This window comes from Condylura cristata, unplaced genomic scaffold (assembly GCF_000260355.1).
Source record: "Condylura cristata isolate star-nosed mole 26May11 unplaced genomic scaffold, ConCri1.0 scaffold00031, whole genome shotgun sequence".
Lineage (NCBI taxonomy): Eukaryota > Metazoa > Chordata > Mammalia > Eulipotyphla > Talpidae > Condylura > Condylura cristata.
In genome coordinates, this window is record NW_004567132.1 from 22731086 (window position 1) to 22750919 (window position 19834).

Sequence of the window (19834 nt, forward strand, 5' to 3'; positions counted from 1 at the left end):
ACCTCTCTTGACTGCCTGCTGCTCACCTCAGGAGTGTACTTTGTGGATCTGCCTGTTCTACTCCTCATTCTGTCTCTAGTGAATCCTCTCACCACCCCTGCACCTCTGGCCTGTACCCCAGCTCTGCGTTAACAAATAAATAAATAAATCTTTAAAAAAAAAAAAGTGGGCACATCCAATAGAGTGAAATCCTAATCTTCTGTACATCGTGGTACACTCTTGCTCTACAAGTGATTCCCTCAGTGCTTCTCTCACTTGGCTTTTAGAACAAAATGCTTTGTTCGCCCCTGGGAGAACTCTTTCAGTTAATGGGTTTCATCTTTATTATAAGCCATCATTCATTATAAGTCATCATTCTTGTTTAATGAGTTCTATCAGATGTTCTACAAGTACACACATATAACTACTATATATATATATATATATATATATATATATATATATGTATATATATATATACATACATACATATATATATTTGGTGTATAAAAGAAAATGTTATCAGTGTACAATTAGTATCAGATTATATTCAGAAAGTTAGAAAGTTAAAGATTTAGAAGAAAAAGACTTGCTTTTTGTCTTGAAAAATGATGAAATTTTAGTTAGTGATATGTTAGCTCTGCATCAAAGAAATCTCTCCAACCAACAGCCCTATAGTAGTAATAATAATATATGATGATGATAATAATAATAATAATAACAATAATAATAATAATAATAATAATAAATTCACTGCATAAGTGATTGACAAGTTTCAGTCAGCGACCAATGACCAGAGAGCAAGTACTTTAAATTCTGTAGGCTTTATAATGGCCTCTATCATCATGGCATTCTTCAGATGTTGTTGTTGTTGTTTTAAGATTTATGCATACAAGAACTGGGACAAAGGCCAAAGGTGTGCATTTATAGGGGGAGAAGGAGAGTGAGTGGATTCACCAGAGAGAGTTTGGAGAGCAGAACAGTCAGATGAATTGAAATACACTGCTAAGGGGAACTGCAGGAGGGTCAGGTGAGGTCTGAAACCATGTGAGTCATGTTCCAGTAGCTTCACAGTGTTTTGCTTAAACCCATTCCTCCACCAGGGAGGGCCCTCTTTAGTGTGTGTGTGTGTGTGTGTGTGTGCGTGTGTGTGTGTGTGTGTATAACAACACTTTCAAATGTGGAAAAACAAAACTTAGCTTAAATATCCTAGGCACCAAATTTGATTGGACTTGTGAGATGACCATAGTTTATTGCGTTATTGAAAATATAAAAATGTATAAGTGAGTGCTGAAAATGTTAAAACTAAGAGAATATTTTTGTTTTATTTGCAAAAATAGATCTTACATTTAATTAAATTGGCATGGAAACTGTAGGGACAAATTTGTTCTTCATTGAGGCAGAAATCTTACTGTACAAAGCAAACTATTCTATAATACATTGTGTGATTCTGACTCTATTGAAACCTTGGTCAACTTTGTAAATTGTGGATATGCAAGTGAGTTGTGTAGGAAGACAGCTTTGGTTACTCAATCTCCCTTATTAAAAACAAAAACAAAAATAGTTGTGTCTCTATTTCAATATTTCACTTCTGTATATGTAGCTGTTTTTAGCTAGTCCTTTGACATAAACCCCATGTCTGAATCATTGAAGTATATGAAGTATAAATTTACTATCTGACATGCCCTGTGAATTCAATACAGAAATTATATTAATAAAACTTTTTTTAGACATTTATTAATTTATGCATACAGAATTGGAGTATAGGCCAGAGGTGCAGGGGCTGTGAGAGGAATCACCAGAGACAGAGTGGGATGCAGAACAGGCAGATGTACTGAAATATACTGCTGAGGGGAACAGTGGGCGGGCTAGTAGAGGTTTGCTACACCATGTGGGTCACCTCCCTGGCTGGGGATCGAACTCGTGCTGCAGTGGCTTTAGCTTCGTAGTGCTGTGCTTTAACCCACTGCACCACCAGGGAGGGCCCATATTAATAAAACTTATATATGTCAAACACTACACTGTCAAACATAAACTCTTGATTTCTAGACCTGGGATTGACATGTAATAAAACTCTGAAATTTTAAAAAAATAAAAAAGGTAATTATGCCCAAATCAGAACTTAGATTATTAATTTTATTCACTTATTTTTAAATATATGTGTATGGAAGTGTGTATGTGTGTGTGTGTGTATTTATTTATTTATTGTTTTTATGTATGTATTTATATTCTGCTTCAGTAAAAAAAAAATGCTAGGTAGACTGCTGGTGATTAGCACTCCACCTAGAAGACAGCAGAAATGCTTTGGGGTTTCTTGCCTGCTCTATTTGGTTGTCTTGGCAAAAAGTTACTTGATGAGTTTAATATTAACTGAGTTAATTTATTAAAGGATGGGCTGAATGATGTGATTTTTTGAAAGTTTTCTATTTCATATTATGTTAAAAACATTTAAAAACAGATAGTTTGTATGATTTGTAAATCTCTTTAGGTTAAATAAATTCCAATATGTTAACAGTGTTTCCTTACTTCATTTTCATTTTTAATAGAAATTTAAAATAAGTGACTTAATTCTTCACATTGAAAATAAAGAAAAAGAGTTCCCTCTACTTCGTTTACTTAAAGCATTTATTTTAGAATGTTTGTAATTAATAGTATTTTCTCTTCTCTTTGAAATGCATATAAATTCTTTGAAGACAAGCTAAGTTTTGTACTCTTTTTTGAGGCAAGAATGTCTTTCCTAAGGACCTGTGAGCCATCTTTTTGAAATGTAAATACCAAGGGACAAGCACCTCAGACTCTCAGTTTATTTGGAACTTCAGTGGGCCCCTTTTTCCAATTTGTAGAATCACCTTCTGTCATAAAGATTTGAAAGTTTGTTTTTCCTCTAGAGCCAATTAGCTAATACAGAGTGTCACCCCAAGTACCAGGGAAAGTTATGATACACTATATGTAATGATACTTTCACTCCTTTAACTAGAAGAATAGTTGTTTATCTTGAGAACATTTATGTATGAGTTGTACCTGCTATAACTGTATTAAATCTAACAATTTTATTTTATTCGGGTGCTTTTTCAGTAATAAAACCATTTCCTTTTGTGGAGTTAGTGTCCTCAAAAGGATTGATCTCCTCAAAAGGGTCAAATAGACTTTATTCAATATTCTCAAAGTAATTCCCTTCCAGTAAGTGTCACCTTGAACAAATTGAAACTCTGTGAGCCTTAGGAAGTCAATTACTACTTAAAGATGAACAATAATATAGATATATAAATTAATAAAGAAAAGAAATTTTAAAAAGAATGCAGATCTCTATTTTTTAAAAGATGTATTTATTGATACATGCAAGGGCTGGGGTACAGGCCAGAGTTGCTGGAGAGTGAGAGGATTCCCTGGAGACAGAGTAGGGAGCAGAACAGGCCAAATGATGAAGTACACTGCTGAGGGGAGCAGCAGGTGAGGTGGAGAGATCTGCTGTGCCATGTGGTCAGCCTCCTGGATGTGATCAAAGTTGTGATACAGTAGCAGCAGATAGCTACATAGTGCTGTACTTTAACCCCTTTTACCACCAGGAAGGCCCTTTGATTTGATTTTAGTGAGGGCCCTGGAGACAGAGGAGATGCTTTTGTCCTTGCCTGACTCCTTTGCCATTTCTGTATCACATAGATCACCTTGTTACAGGGCAGGGAGAGGGGCATCACGGAACCCCCAAACCTGCCGGCTCTAAATAGGTTCTGCCATCTGCCACATCAAGACAAAACATATAAGACTTTGATGAAAAGGAACTTTAATGCAGTGAGTATATAATACGGAAGACAGCACATATAATCTCTAAATCCAACACCTGAAGTTACCCATCCCCTCGTGGGCAAAAGTCCACCCAAAAGGGATTGGCCCAAAGCAAGGCCTAAAAGCCCGCCACAAGCCTAAAGCACCTTCTGGCTCAGACCCATAGAAAAGGGTCAGAAATTGCCAGACAAGTCTGGGAGGAAAAGAGCAAAATCAAAATCAGTATAAACACTGCCATAGTCAACCTCCCCAAGGGTCTCTCACCCACATCTCTTTCAACCAGTCCAGGTCTAAGAAATAAACACAGTTTCTTCACATGCTTTCCTTTCCTCCATGTGGCTTCCTCAGGTCTCCTTCTGGCTTTCCATTCTCCTGCCTTCCTCTGCAGATTCCTCTTCTCTTCTTTTTCTCTTCTCAGCTCCACCTACCTCTGGGTGGGGCAGGGAACTTGGAACTTCCCCTTTTCTGGGGACCACCCTTTTAGAACCTTAAGCTTTTTTTTTTCTTTTCCTAATTGAAAAACAATCTCTCAGCCTGCACCCTTTTATGTCCTAAAAGAATGTCTTTTGGGAAATATTATCCAAGTGTGGTCTGTGAGCACATCCTCTCTGAGAAAGTCTTCATTAGTTTAAGAGCAATGATGCCATTCTTTTTCCTTCTGTCACGCAGCCTCTTTTTGACACCTTGAGATTTTTTTTTCCTGTTGCCTTCATTTGTGAAATCAATTGGATAGGGTACAGAATTTTTGGATAATGTGTTTCTGTTTTGTCCCAACTTCTGTGACTGGCTTCAAGAAAGGAAGGCTGGAGGCAGAAAGGCTGAGCAAGCAGAGTTTATTGCTCCCCTCCCAGACAGCAGCTGAGATGGAGCCCCTACAGTGGGGTCCACAGCTACTGCCAACTCAATAAGGGGGAAGGGTCTCCTATTTAGGTCCTAAGCTCAGATTTCAAAGGGTGACTCATCGCTGTGTCCTTGATGTGAGGCCCAATTCATTTGTTGTCACCTTCAGCTAGTCCCATCCAGGATCTCAAGGTCAGTTTACTACCACTTTATCAAGCTTGGATGCAAGGCTCAATTCTTTACCACCCTAATTCAGTCCTTGTCAGTAATTCTTTGGTCACTCCCAACAGTTTCTTAACAACTCTGTAGTGATTTCTTCATTGAGATCAAGTATACTTATAGCTCATACTGTATTTAATTCATAGTGATGGCCTATCCCTAAGCCATTGTCTTACTGCAAACTCTCAGCAAATACCTGTTTAATAGACAGTGTAAGATTACGGTCCTGATGATCTTGATGGAGAACAAGGATAGAAAAACTGGAAAGGAGGGGCCACTAGACCAAAAATCTGAACTGGAGGTGCGAGTAAAATGGGTTAACATAGCCATTAACCCAGCTATAGGAACTAAGACCCTTAGACCTCAATATCTACATCACAAATTACAGGACCCGGGCAGGTATCAGACTGCTGTCAGGAACACATACAGGAAGGTGAAGATATGGAGATTTAGGGCCATTACTAAATTCTTGCCCCCTTCAAATTCTACATAGCTTATTCAAAGAGGAGTGAGCCCCTCCCAAAATGAAGAGAACTATATCAGTGCAATCTGCAGCAGCTTGGGGCCTTATTCCCTGCCCACCTTGCCTATACAAATGCTCCTTTTCACAACTCTCTCGTCCTCTGCATAGCAGCCAGCAGCCTTCCTTGCCTGCCGGTGGCCTGTACCTGCCAGGGCTTCTCTTCACAGACCTCCCCAGCAGAGGTAGATCTCCTCAAACCTTCCAGCCAGATCTCTTTTAGCAAGCCTGTCCCTTTCAGGAGTGGCTATAATAAACCTGCCCTTTTGTGACACAAGCTATGCAACGTCTGTCGTCCGACAGATTCCGGGTGGATCAGGAAAAGCTCTGAAAAATCAGACTTTCCACTGCTAACTTATGTTATTGTTACAGGGCACCCCAATGTGAATTTGGTTGCCCGTCTGTGGGTCTTCACCCACATGCTTACGACTCAATCGTATTATGGACACACTCAAAAAGGTTAAATAATGAATTTATTTATAAGGAGAAAAGTAAAGGAATAACCCAGCAAAAGAAGGAGAGAAATACAAGTTAACTAGAATGTCCTACCAGTTCTGCTGACTTGGACTCCACCTGCACGCTGAAAACCGATTGAGAGCTAAAACGATCAGCTGCGAAGCACCAGGCCAAGAGACCCCCAGAGCCCACATGTCCGGTTTTATCCCAACCTGGCTGCTCAGCTCTGCCCTCACGTCCCAGCGTGCTTCTCCTTGGTACTGATGGGATTTGGAGTTCCAGTATCTGGAGTGGGGGTGGAGTCCATGAAACCTGTACCTGTTATATTATGACCTCCCTTTTTTGTATAATCATAATATCAAAATATTCTGAGCAACTTTCAGTTTACAATTGGCTTGCCTAAGCCGCAAAAGGCCTGCCTGGTGACTGGCCCTGACAAGCAAGCACCGCGCCAGGGTGAGAAATTCTTCTGAAGTCAAAAGTGACTTGACAACTGGCTGATCAATAAAAGCAAAAGGGCTGTTTTTGCAAAGTCTGCCTGATGGAGGAAAACCCAAATTTCATCACTCTACTACCTCACCTAGCCTTCTATTCAGCTTCTAAAGAATTACTCAAACTTCTTATTGTCTGGCCTTTAGATGTGGAAATTCATCCAGGTTGCCTGTTTTAGAGCTAGTTGGATTTTCTACCTGCTACACTTCAAAGGTAGTCTTTCAGGATTCTACTATCTAGTAAGACTAGCCAGGATTCTGGCTAGTCTTTCAGGATTCTACTATCTAGTCTTTAGATAAGGACATTCACCTATGTCTCCTATTCAGAGCAAATTATGCTTTCTACTGTCTAGACCTCAAGGAAACTCACTTAAAACCTTTTAGCAAGTTTCTTCAAAGAACTTTTCAAAAACTTGATTTGCAACAAATTTCCTCTTCCTGCCTCCCAGGATGTCTCAGTTAGAAAAAAAAAAAAATTAAGTAGTAGGTAAGGTTTAAGGGACTTTATTTTAGTTAATCTTCACTATAGTAATATTAGTCTTAAACTTTGTGCATCTTTTACCTGTTTTTAACCTTGATTGATTTTAGAATGTTATAATCTCAAGTAAAGGTCAAAAGGACCCCAGACTATTCTTAGAAAAAAGGTGATGGTGATCTCAGCCCCTTTCATATGCTAATGTCATCCCTTGGCCTGCCTGAAATGTATAAAATAAACCTCTGCTAAAGGCAGAGCAGGAAGATTTACACCCAACTCCTACTTCCATGTCTTCCTCACTCCTGTTCCCCTTTATTCCGCAATTTTTGGAATATCACCTCGCTAACTTAGTTCCCACCTTGAGACCCTGCCTGTGTCAGCCTCTCAACAGCCTGAAATCGGGGTTGGTCCCCCACACTTTTGTATATAACTAACATCCCTGTGTTGTGGAGAAGACTTCCTGGGAACTCACCAGTGCTGGTGAAAGGGGATCGCTGGTGAAACTGTTACAGGACAAAATCTGTTATATGACAGGGAGAGAGGCAGCCCTGAAGCCCCCAAAACCTGCCTGTTCTAAGTGGGTTCTGCCATCCACCACATCAAGACAAAACATATAAAACTTTAATGAAAAGGGACTTTAATACAGTGAATATACAATCTGGAACACAAAGAATATAACTTCTAAATCAAACATCTGAAGTTACCCATCCCCCTCGTGAGCAAAACTCAACCCAAAAGGGGTTGGCCCAAAGCGAGGCCTGAAAGCCTGCCACAAGCCTAAAGCACCTTCTGGCCGGGACTCATTCATGGAAAAGGGTCAGAAATGGAGAGACAAGTCTAGGAGGAAAAGAGCAAAATCAAAATCAATATAAACACTGCCATAGTCACCTCCCTACAGGTATCTCACCCACATCTGCCTTAGCCAGTCCAGGGTCAGGAAACAAGCACAGTTTCTTCCTCATATGCTCACTGCTCCATGTGGCTTCCCCAGGTCTCCTTCTGGCTCTCCCTCTGGCTTCCTTCTCCTCTTCTCTTCTTTTTCTCTGCTCAGCTCCACCCTACTTCTGGATGGGGCAAGGTATCTGGAACTTCTCCTTTACCTAGGGACCACCCTGTTACAAAACCTCTCCCAGAGTGAACCCAAGGATCCCACACTCCAAACCCAACATCAGTATCAACAGCTTTAAATGTGGTTCTTTCAAATAACATAAAAGCAATCCAGATTGTTTTGGTAATTTTGATATAATTCACTTTGTCTTATTAAGTAAAAATATATTGGTGTTAGAAATAAAATTGATGGCAATCAGTAAATTGGGATCTATCCCATCACAATTCTTCCCATATTATAGATCATCTTGCATAATTGAGTAAAACACACTATTTACCACCTTAAGCCTTTACGGGGTTCGGAGGGGGAGACTTGATTGTATTGACAGGGAAGAGAGATTTGTTATCATATATAAAAATAAAGGTGAATTACAAAATTTAAAGTGAATAGGAAGCTGTGACTTGTATTATTTTAATGGAGTTCTGATGATTTTTGCAAGGGAATACAGTATTTAGCACATTTCTGTCTTTATTTTTTACTCAAATTCTTTCACTTTGTGTCTTTGGAAGATGACCACTTTGTATGTTACTCATTAATACGTTTCACAAATTGTGTTATTAATGGAAAATGGAGGACATGAGTTTTTTCTTATTTGCCAACCCACTTTCTTTAAATTGTCCTAATATGTTGTGTAATGTTTTGATTTTCTACTAGGAAATATTATGTTAACCCTATTTTATTTATCTTTATTAAATTAATCTTTCTTATACTAGCAATTAATCTTCTAGATTACAATTGGAATAGATAGTTCTTTTCTTAAAACTGAAGTATTTCAATAGTATTGTAGGAAAAGGGGAAGTTCTAGGTTCCCTGCCCCACCCAGAAGGAGGGTGGAGCTGAGCAGAGAAAAATGAGAGAAGAAAAGGAATCAGAGGAGAAGAGAAGGAAGCTGGATGGAGAACAAGAAGGAGACCCGAGGAAGCCACATGGAGCAGCAAGCATGTGATAAAGAAACCGTGCTTGTTTTCTGACCCTGTAACAGTTAAGGAAGATGTGTGTGAGATGCCTGTAGGGAGGTGACTATGGCAGTTTTATATTGATTTTGATTTTGCTCTTTTCCTCCCAGATTTGTCTGACCATTTCTGACCTTTTTCCATGAGTCCCAGCCAGAAGGTGCTTTAGTCTAGTGGTGGACTTTCAGGCCTCGCTTTGGGCCAACCCCTTTTGGGTTGACTTTTGCCCATGAGGGGATGGGTAACTTCAGATGTTTGATTTAGAAGTTATATTCTTTGTGTTCCGGATTGTATATTCACTATATTAAAGTCCCTTTTCATTAAAGTTTTATATGTTTTGTCTTGACGCGGCGGATGGCAGAACCCACTTAGAGCAAGCAGGTTTGGGGCTTCAGGGATGCCCTTCTCCCTGTCCTGTAACAGTATCTTGTTGAATATATTGTTTATTCACAAAACATTTGACATTTTGACAATTTGAGTCATACTATCTCAGAATATTACACACATACAAACACATTTAGGTATTATTGTAAGATTTTGTAAATTTTTAGAGGTTCTGTATATAATTTTAATTTATTTCTTGTTAGAATTAAACATAGTTCCTTTGGAATTTTCGTTTTTACTGATCTCTTTTGACATTATATATTCATAGTCATCCCTACATTTAGAAGAATACATATTGTTTATAGGCAGTGTTGTATGGGAATACTTTATTTTACTGTCAATGATATTTGTGTTTGAACACAATTTTGAGTATGTTTTTGCTTGAGTATGTGGTTTGTAAATATTCAATTAATTTTTTCCTTATTGATTTTGTTTGGAAAGTCTAGTTTTGTTGAATATACATACTAGTGGACATTCTGGTCTTTATTTTAACATTAATGAAAATACTTTATTAGTTACATTACAGTAAAATTGTTTCTGTAGCTTTTGCTCATAATATGTGTTTATATCACAAATTTATGTTATAGCTTATGCAGTTATTTTTTTTTATTATAAGTAGGGAAATCTGTGTGACTCACTTGGTTCAATTAATTGTGAGAATATACTAGTTGGCTTATGTATTATATGCTTAGTTATAATTCAGATTTAGAAACTAAGGATTTAAGTTTAATTTTTCATTTTACTTTAATCTCTGTTGGGCTGGAAAGGTATGTTTTCTTTGTTGTTAAATTTTCAGGTATCCTAACCCAAACAGAGATAAAAATAAAGGTTTCTCATTTTTAAAAGTTCCAGTAGGAATTGTTAAATTTATTTATCCTAATCTCAACAGTACTTCAAAGAAATGTGAATACAGAATCAAATAACCTATTCTTGACTGGCAATGTTAACAACTCAACTCAACTGATACTTAAATTTTTTCCCCTCACATATAAATAATAAATCTGTACCTATAGCACTCTGAAAAATTGCATCAGCATGCATTTAAAGAAAGTAATAAAAGAAAAAGTGTTTTTTATATAAAAAAATAGTTGCCATCAAGCATTTATTTGCATCTGATACAGAAGTGCATTTGATACTTCACACATAATAACTTGACATTTCCTCATTAACAAAATACTGTTCTATATACTCAATTTTTCTATAAAGCTGAATGTATTTAACAAGACATTAGAAAAATCTGAATTCCATGATGAATGAGAATGTCATTAAGGAAATAGACATAGATCACAGTAAAATACCAGTCCCAAATTACTGACACAAGACTCATTTTTCAAATGAGAGTAGGTTTTGACATCATTAAAAGCTTATCAATAGAAAGATATTTCTATTGATTTACATACTCCTATTTTAAAAGTTTTTCTATTTAAAATCTACTTAAGCATTTTTGTACTGGCCCCAAAGGGGAAATTTCATTGTCATCTCTAAGAAGAGGACACTAATTAAGTTTAATTATTAATGCTTTGTGATTATTAAAGTTATTACTGAAGGATAATCGTGATAAATGAGTCTATGGAGAGAAAATTAACCAGTCAGTAATTCTAAGTGGTCAGAACATATATGAGGACACCAGATTTTCAGGAAGCAGTCAAGAATGAGCTTGAAAAAAATAGAGTGACATATAAAGTATGAGGGAAGAAAGATATGTTTGACCTGCTTAGGTTGTGGCAAGTTGATTAAGAACTATACTACAATGACCAATATTCAGAACAGAATGAACTGATGGAGGATATTGAGGCTCAAGCTGATAAACTACTATGAATGAATGAAAAGTAAAGGAAAATTTTAGTCACTCATATTAAAGTCCAAATTCAAATATCCATAGTATACTTATTTGGAACTCCCCCATTTGTTCGGGCATGCATAATAAGGTCTACAAGTAAAGAGAATTTAAACACATATAAATGCACAAGATAAATTATTTCCTTGAATGCAATTCACTGTCAAATTTGCACATTCAGAATTCATAGTCACCATGATAAAGCTGAGATATCTATTGATAAACCATTCAAGGCATGGCTCTTTTTTTTTTTTTTTTAAGATTTATTTATTTGTACATACAGGACTGGGATACTGGCCAGAAGTACAAGGGTGGTGAGAGGATTCACCAGAGACAGAGTGGGGAGCAGAACAGGCAGATTGACTGAAATACACTGCTGAGGGGAGCAGCGGGTGAGTCAGGAGAGGTCTGCCACGCCTTGTGAGCCACCTCACAAGGACTGAGGATTGAACATGCACTGAGGCGGCTGTGGCTCCCTTGCCACTAGGGCTGTGTTCCTAATCTGTTGTGCCATCAGGGAGGGCCTCAAGGCATGACTTTTTTTAGAATTTTAAAATAAAAAATCAAATGAGAAAAATATGCACATTATGCTGAATGTTTTCTGCTCTCCCTCTGTTTTATTAAAGAGAAGACTATGTAGACATTACTTACTAATCTCTATCTCTCTACCCATGTGTTTGGAGGCACTGGCAGAAGAGTGAGGTGAGGTTTTTCCGCCCCTGACTCTCCCTAACTTTCATGGGCTATTACTGTTTTACCAAAAAACAGTTTCTGTTTATAAAATTGTTCTTCTTCAGTTTCTAGTAATTATTCTTTGTTTATCTTTCAGGGTCTAGGTTAGTTACAGCTCCCTGCTGCTTCTTGTCTTAGGATAATGCAGTATCCTTTTTGTTTTCTTTTCCTAAACCCTACACAAAAGTTTGCAAATAATCATTTTATTAACCTCTCCTTTATCTAACCTAAATGTTAATTTTTTTTTTTTTTTGGATACTACTGATACAAGTTTAAAGCCAAAAATAAGAAAGAAAATCAAGCATGTAATGTGAAATAAAATAACTACATATTTAAGGAAAGCAATTATGGTTTAAGTAGAATTATAGTTGTAATATTGTGAGCTTCAAATTATAACACTAATATTCAGAAGTTATTGTAACAGTGTGTTGTTTTGACATTAACAATGGAAATGTCAAATAGCATCAACAACTGAGAACTGGGAATCAAACCATCAAATTTATCAAATTTGGTTGAGAAAAAGATTGTAACACTGGGAATCTCTACTACATTGTAAAAGGTATAGATACTTATTGGCCGGAAATATAAAATAGTAATCACCCTACTATACTGACTGAGAATGTTATTCATTACAAGTCTCTGCTATATGACTAAGTGTAAATTAAAGGATATTTGTACTGTATAACTATATATATATATTTTTTAAAGATTTATTTATTTGTGCATACAGAACTGGGGTACAGGCCAGAGGTTCAGGGGCAGCAAGAGGCTTCACCAGAGACAGAGTGAGGAGCAGAACAGACAGATCAATGAAGTACAATGCTGAGGGGAGCAGCGGGTGGGTCAGGAGAGGTCTGCCACCGCCATGTATAACTATATATTAATAGCAATGACAGAGACTTCATGTTGATAAACTTAGAGAATATACATATAGACAAATCATACATGACTAAGATGAACAGTAATAATGTTTGCTATCAATATAAACACACAAAATGGAAATGTACAATTTTACTTAAGAAAAAAAAACACACACACACAAATTATTAAATTGAATGCATTTCCAAGTTTTGTGTGTCTAATCTTCCATTCAACCTAGAATATCTTTTATAATATTTTGTATAGTGATTCCCTGTATTTAAACTATTCCAGTTGTAAGCAAATTGTTGCATTATAAACCATTGAATCCACTATCAGCAGATACTACTTTTTTTTTTTTTAAGATTTAGTTGTTTACACCTACAAGAATTGGGGTCAGGCCAGAGATGTTGGGGTGTGGGAGGGCGAGAGGATTAACCAGAGACAGCAGGGGGAGCAGAACAGGCAAATACATTGAAATACATCTGAGGGGAGCAGCAGGCAAGACAGGAGAGGTCTGCTGGGCCAGGTGGACTAGCTTCCTGGAAGCTAGCTCTTCCAGGAATTCTTGCTGCAGGGTCTGTGGATAGCTTCAAAACACTGCATTTTAACTCCTTGTGCCACAGGGGAGGTCCCCTATCAGCAGATTTTGGTAAAAATATTCCTCTTAAAATGAAACCAGGTAGTTGAATACCTGATGACAGGCCTTCATAGTATAAAAAGGTACTATTGGACTCTCTCTGTTTTAGACAGCTTGGACTGCCATACTGAAATGCCATATCTAGTTGCTTATTTCTCACAGTTTTGGAAGAAGTCACAGTTCAGGGTAACAACAGCAATTTGTGGAGGGAACACTTCCTCCTGCCTGTGCATTTTCACTTTCTTCCTGTGTTCATATGGTTCCTTGTTTTATAAAGATAATAATCCCATTGTGAAGGTCCAGCCATTGTGGTCTTAATTATCTCCCATGGGTCTCATTTCTATACACCATCACTTTGGGGGAGGGTCTTCAGCACATGAATTTGAGGTAGACATAAATATTCACTATATGAATATGTATTTACACATAAATATTTCAATTATCTGAATATATTTTAAAATGCCCTTATTTCTGCACCCTAAAAAAAGCATATCCATTTCTCACGATATCTCTAAAAATGTCATTCTTGGAATTAAACAAGAATTTAAGTGTTTAAAGCTTGAGATAAGTTTAATTCTTTCTTCTGAAAATCTGAGTATTATCTTTCTTCTTATACTTACAGATTTGTTTTGATTAACTTTAATTGTGGCCAAAATGAAATTTACCAATTGCTGTTTTAAGATTAGAGTTTAAAAGTTTAGTTTGCGCTATATAATTAACTTATTGAGAGGAAATACAGTAAGGAGTAGAAGTTTCCTTTTTTTTTTCCTTCATATTTCTTCTTAAGCTGTTCTGCTTTACTGGAGTAAATTTGCATAGAGAATTCAATAAAAGCCATAGCAAATGTCTGGTCCTTAACTTTCAAACTTACCACTACCACTTCCTGCTTACTGTTCCTTTCCATTTATTTTTCGTACTGACTGAAGTGAAATACTTCCCTCCCCAAAGTTATTTTAAATTCTTAATGAAGTCAGAATACTCCTGTAACTAATTCATGTATGTTTTATTTTCAATCTTCTTGTTAGACTACTTTACTTAAACAATATTTTTTTCTCTCCCCAAATCAGCAAAACCACATAATTTCATTCCACTTGTTTGATAATTTCAAAATATCTGAGAATGAGAAAGTACTATGGATATTACTCTAGGATAAAAGGTATCACTGTTATCTATTCCTCATAAACTGTTTGGTATAATCATACTCCAAAAGCCCAAGCCCAACCCTCACTTAATGGTGTAAATAGATTAAGGGTCATTCTATCTTTTCTTCTGTAAAGATCCTTGGTATTAAGAAAATTTTAGGCCCTCCATGGTAGCACTGCGGGTTAAAGCACAGCAGTAAGAAGCTTAAGCCACTTCCACATGAGTTCGATTCCCGCCTGCCCACCCCGGAGGAGATCCACATGGTGTGGCAGACCTCTCCTGACCTGCCTGCTGCTCCCCTCAGCAGTGTACTTCGTAGATCTGCCTGTTCTGCTACCCACTCTGTCTCTGGTGAAGCCTCTCACCCTCCAGCCTCTCTGGCCTGTACTCCAGTTCTGTATGAATAAATCTTTTTTTTTTTAAAGAAAATTTTATTATTAATAATAATATTGATTTCTGCAATAAGAGTAAAATATGCTTACTCCTAGTAGGGACATACTGACTTTAATATGAAATCAGTTATTTGACACTTTCTGATATTTGCTTTTTAAATTCACATTTGGAATCCATAGATCAGCGTTTTAATAATTCTTTCCAAAATTTTGATCAGATGAAGGTAATTGGTGATTAGAGAAAAATTGAGTGTAATTAGAACTTATACTCACTCATTAGTCTGAGCAGACATCATTTCTTTCATATAAACTGGAATTTACATTGTTTTGGTTTATCAATAAGTCTTTATTTCTTAGAGTTATACCAAATGATGTTCCTCTTTCCTGTTTTTGTTATTTTTCCTAATGGTAAAATTCTTCTGTAGTCAAAAAAACTGAGAAACACAGTGTTTTAGTGCAAGTATAGTAGTACTCTTATAATAAATTGCAAGAGACTAATAACAACTAATAAAAGCTACTTACTAGTGGATGTACATTTATTTTTAGATGACCATGACTAATTACTACTCCTTTTCATGAATATACATTCTCAACCCTAGCTGTTGAGCATCAGCTTATTATATAGATAATAGAAACATGGTGCAACGGAAATAGTAGTATCATTTTCCACACCAACTTCCCACTCTTAGACCTGAAGAGTGTACCAGTTTCCCATTGATAAATCTTAAAGAAATGTGCTTCTTTGAAGAAGCATAGTCTTCCCACTTTTACAAATAGTGCCTAACAGTATTTCTAAGCCCACTGCCATAACATGAGAAGAAATAAATGAGTGAGTAAAAAAAGTTTTTCGTATTGCACAGATGCAGAATAGTCCCTAGGTTTTCCATTGAATGGAAAGATGATAGTGGAATGAATTTTAAGAAAGGTAATTTGGTCAGTTTATTGCTGCCTATAGCAAATTTTCTGGAGGGTAAGGAGTGATTGAATGTGGGAGATCGTTAGATACCTACTAATGAAAAGGTAAAATCTGAATATTCCCTTTTGTAATGGGAAACGTAATAGAAAGTACTTTTACTGGCATTTCCTTCAGTGACCTTATTTGAATGCTGGTACCTTTTCTCTTTTGTGCTAATCCTATTTTATGAGACTCACATTTTGGGCATTCATGAAACTGGCAGGCTAATTGCTAGCTTATAAGTATGGTAAAATTCCAACCTTTCACATTCTTGATTTCATTGAGTATTTTCTACACCAATGTTTTTCACTTTGAAAATAGCAAGAAAGTTGAGTAATGAGTTTTATATGTGCAGAGTACAAAGTGTTTAATTCAGATAAAGCAGTCAATAAAATATTCATTTTGATTCTAGTACATTCTCAGCATTTCAAGCACTACAAATATTTCAAAAAGTATATTTATGTAAAGTACAATATAGTATGGCATCATATACATTGTAATATAGCAATTATGGTATCCCTTGAGGAAATTGATAATCTAAATTGCAAAATTAATATGCATATTTATGAAAAAAATCTTAACAGGTAATTAATGCATCTGAATTTACTTGGGTAAATTAGGAAAATTAACACTGCAAATTCAATAAAAGTAGAAGACAAGCTGCTGTTCAAATTTAAGATTTTCTTTAAGGGAAAAATAAGATATACTTGGGTGAAGTTAGAGTTCCCAATCCAAGAATAAGTTTCAAAATATTTGTGCAGGTAAGACTTCTGATGATCTAATCAAACCTATTATAATTTGTGTTGAGGAGCAGAGCTTAAGATAAAATAAATAACAACAGATTACAAGAGGCCTTTAATCTCAAATAGGATTTTCCTGGTATATAGTTAATATTATATATTGGAAACTTACAGGAAACTGAATTGGGACTATAAAATAATAAAGTAGTGTGACTGTAATATCCCAGAATATGCCTGGTATATTAGAGGTTAATTTATATGACATTTTCATAATTTTGGTCTTTATTGGATATATTGTTTTCTGAAATATTTTCAAGTAATTGGAATTTATCAGTGTGATAAATTCTCTAGTGATTTAACATTTACAATATATTTCTAAAGCACATTGACAGACTCTTAAAAATAGAAAACAAATTAATAGGTGCAGAATAGCTCAGTTTACATAGAAAATAAAGTACTTTTATTTAACTCAAGGTAATTTAGTATATGCCTAATTCTTTGTCTAACAAACTGATATATGAATGATGAGAACATGTTTTGATTTCTCACAAGACTTTCTCATAAAATTGCATGTATTTGTAGGTAATGAATAAGGGATAAAAAATAGTTAAAAGAAATAATATGGGAAAAGAAAACTAATGGATGTATGGTTCTATTTGCTTTTGCAAATAACCTGTATATTGCTAATGGACTGCTTAAAGAAACAATGTTTCTTTATCTTTTATTCTCAAAATAGGTTCTAAAGTTTATGACTAATTTTCAGTTACAGAAGAGACCAAATGTCACTTCATGATCACTTGCTGCTACTTAAAGAATGAACCTTTAGGTAATTTTTTCCCCATATATCCATTTCATCAGTCTGAACATCTAACGGTTAATTTGCGTTCTATAGACTAATGTGAATGTTACGAGTATTTTATATCTCTTGTTATTTTTGTCAATGACAATTGTGTCTAAAACATAAGTATGCCACTTTTGATTGACTTTAACATGAAATGAATGTAATGGTACAAACACAAAAAAAAAACATTGAGTATACGTGCAAATTAGAAAGAAATTGCATTTGTAAATGATCCAACTAGAAATAAAAATAAATAAACTTTCATATTGTGATTGCTGCAACATAATAGCTAATTATTATTAGACTAAAACAACAGTTAGAGTATTTTGCATTTTTTTGCATACCCACCTACCTCTGTGATAATTGCCAATAAAGGAATTAAATGGTTCACTAAGTGCTGAATTCAGTGACTCACTACTACAGAGAACAATCCTTGCTAATTGAAATGTGATGCATTAACTACTGGCAATACAAAGATATTCTTTATTTGCCTAAAACAAATGTGTATTTGTGAATATGCCTCAACGTTATGCTTATAGCATTTTAGAATTATAGAAGAATCAACATCTACCTCTTTTAAGGTATTTCCACATCTATGAGCACATTAAATATATATTTAAAAATTTGTTATAATTGTATTTATAAAACTATACCTTATATAACATATATATTTACTTCTAATGTGGCTGCCTACTTACAAATATATATAAATATATACCACTTGTTGACATAAATGTACATATATTTACACATGTTCTTATTGATTTATAGATAATGGATTAGAACATGTAAGAAGTAAGACATATTTGATCTTAGTTCTACTGTGGTGTTAAATATGTTCAGAAAGGATCTCCCCAAGCTATTATACTTTAGCGTGTGTACTATTTTGTACTGAGTCAAATTAGGTACTATTGTCTCATAAGACAATACTAGTCCCTTAACTATATAGAAGTAAAATTAGAGGTATTATTCAGAAATTTAAGGTTTTTACTAGAAAAAGACTTTCTATCAGAGAAACTTTTCTATATAGTGGAGAAACATAATTACGAAAAAGCTTATCTTCACCATATGAGTCACCCTTTCCTTGTCTCTGAGAACCCCCTCTTTTTTCTTTGAAGTCCTAAATCCTTATCCCATTCCTTAGTATTGAGTATATAACTACATTTTACCTCATTATTATGAAATCTTTATGTCTGTGTAGATTTCCTATACATAAGAAATTATGTTTGTTTTTTCTATCTGATATCAGCTTTTGATTACTCGACCAGCCCAAGAAAAGCCCAGACGGCAGGAGGGATATTTCTTTTTTCACCAAGAATGGTAACTCTACTGCCCATGGACTTTAGCAGTTGACTCTTGCCTTGGACCCTATATCTCAAGGGACTCCGTTCCATGAAATGTCTGTTACATTTCAAATGTCACTGGTAACTGATCTGACCTGGTTGACAGAGATACATACCATATTCCAATGCATAAATCCTGGTACTCAGAAATACCTTTCTCAACAATTTCTATATTCCTTTCTGTTCACTGGTTCTATCCTATAATGCTGGTGCTTTGGGGGCAAGGTAATCTGAACCTAGATCTGGGCCTGTGTAATGTCTGTTATTCAGTTCCAGTGTATTCTCCTATTCTCTGTGTCTATGCTAAACCAGATGTCATTAGAACCACTAGGTTTGTATATGTGTGTGTGCTACTAAGAAGGATGGTTAGTATACTAGACAGATTAGCTGATCAACATGATATGTCTTTCTCAGAATTAGCTGTCAAATGTGGTGATTTTGGTAGATTTTCTGATTTGAAGCTGGACAGGGATTTAAACTAACCATGTGTCATGGACTGTACATGTAACCATTTTTGGTCACTTGTGATCTCTTTTAAATGAAATTTGAGTTTCTTTGCATGTCTGTGGTACATAGGAGAGCAGTAGTTTCACAGTAAGCATATTTAGCCAAGACAGAAATATCATAGCAAGATAAGTTCTCTAGAAGTTTCTTCAAAATGTGTAAATTTGTATTGGCTTGTAAACAGAGACAAGAAAAAAATAGTTAATTTCTGTTATGAAGTCCATTTCAACAAGGACAATAGAAATTAAACTGTCAGCTTAGTTTGTAGTTCTACATTAATATGGCAGAGATATGCATGTTTAAGTTGGGATGGAATCAAGACAGAGATCAAAGAAACAAAGAAAGGGTGGCTGATCATGTAAGATGAAAAATGTTAAAAAATAGAACAAATTATATATATATTTTTTTAAAAGAAATATTTTAAAAAGTAACATAGTTTAGCATCTCTGTTTCTTATTACTCAGGTCTCTACAATTTAAGGATTTAGCAGATGCTGATTTCACCTTACATGTGTTTTTTGGGGGAGGGACACTTGAGATGGCAACTAGGAAATATACCCTTGCATTTGCATCAGAATCTAATTTTATAAGAATCCAGATTAAAGACATTTCTGACCCATTTCTAATACTTCTTATAAAGCT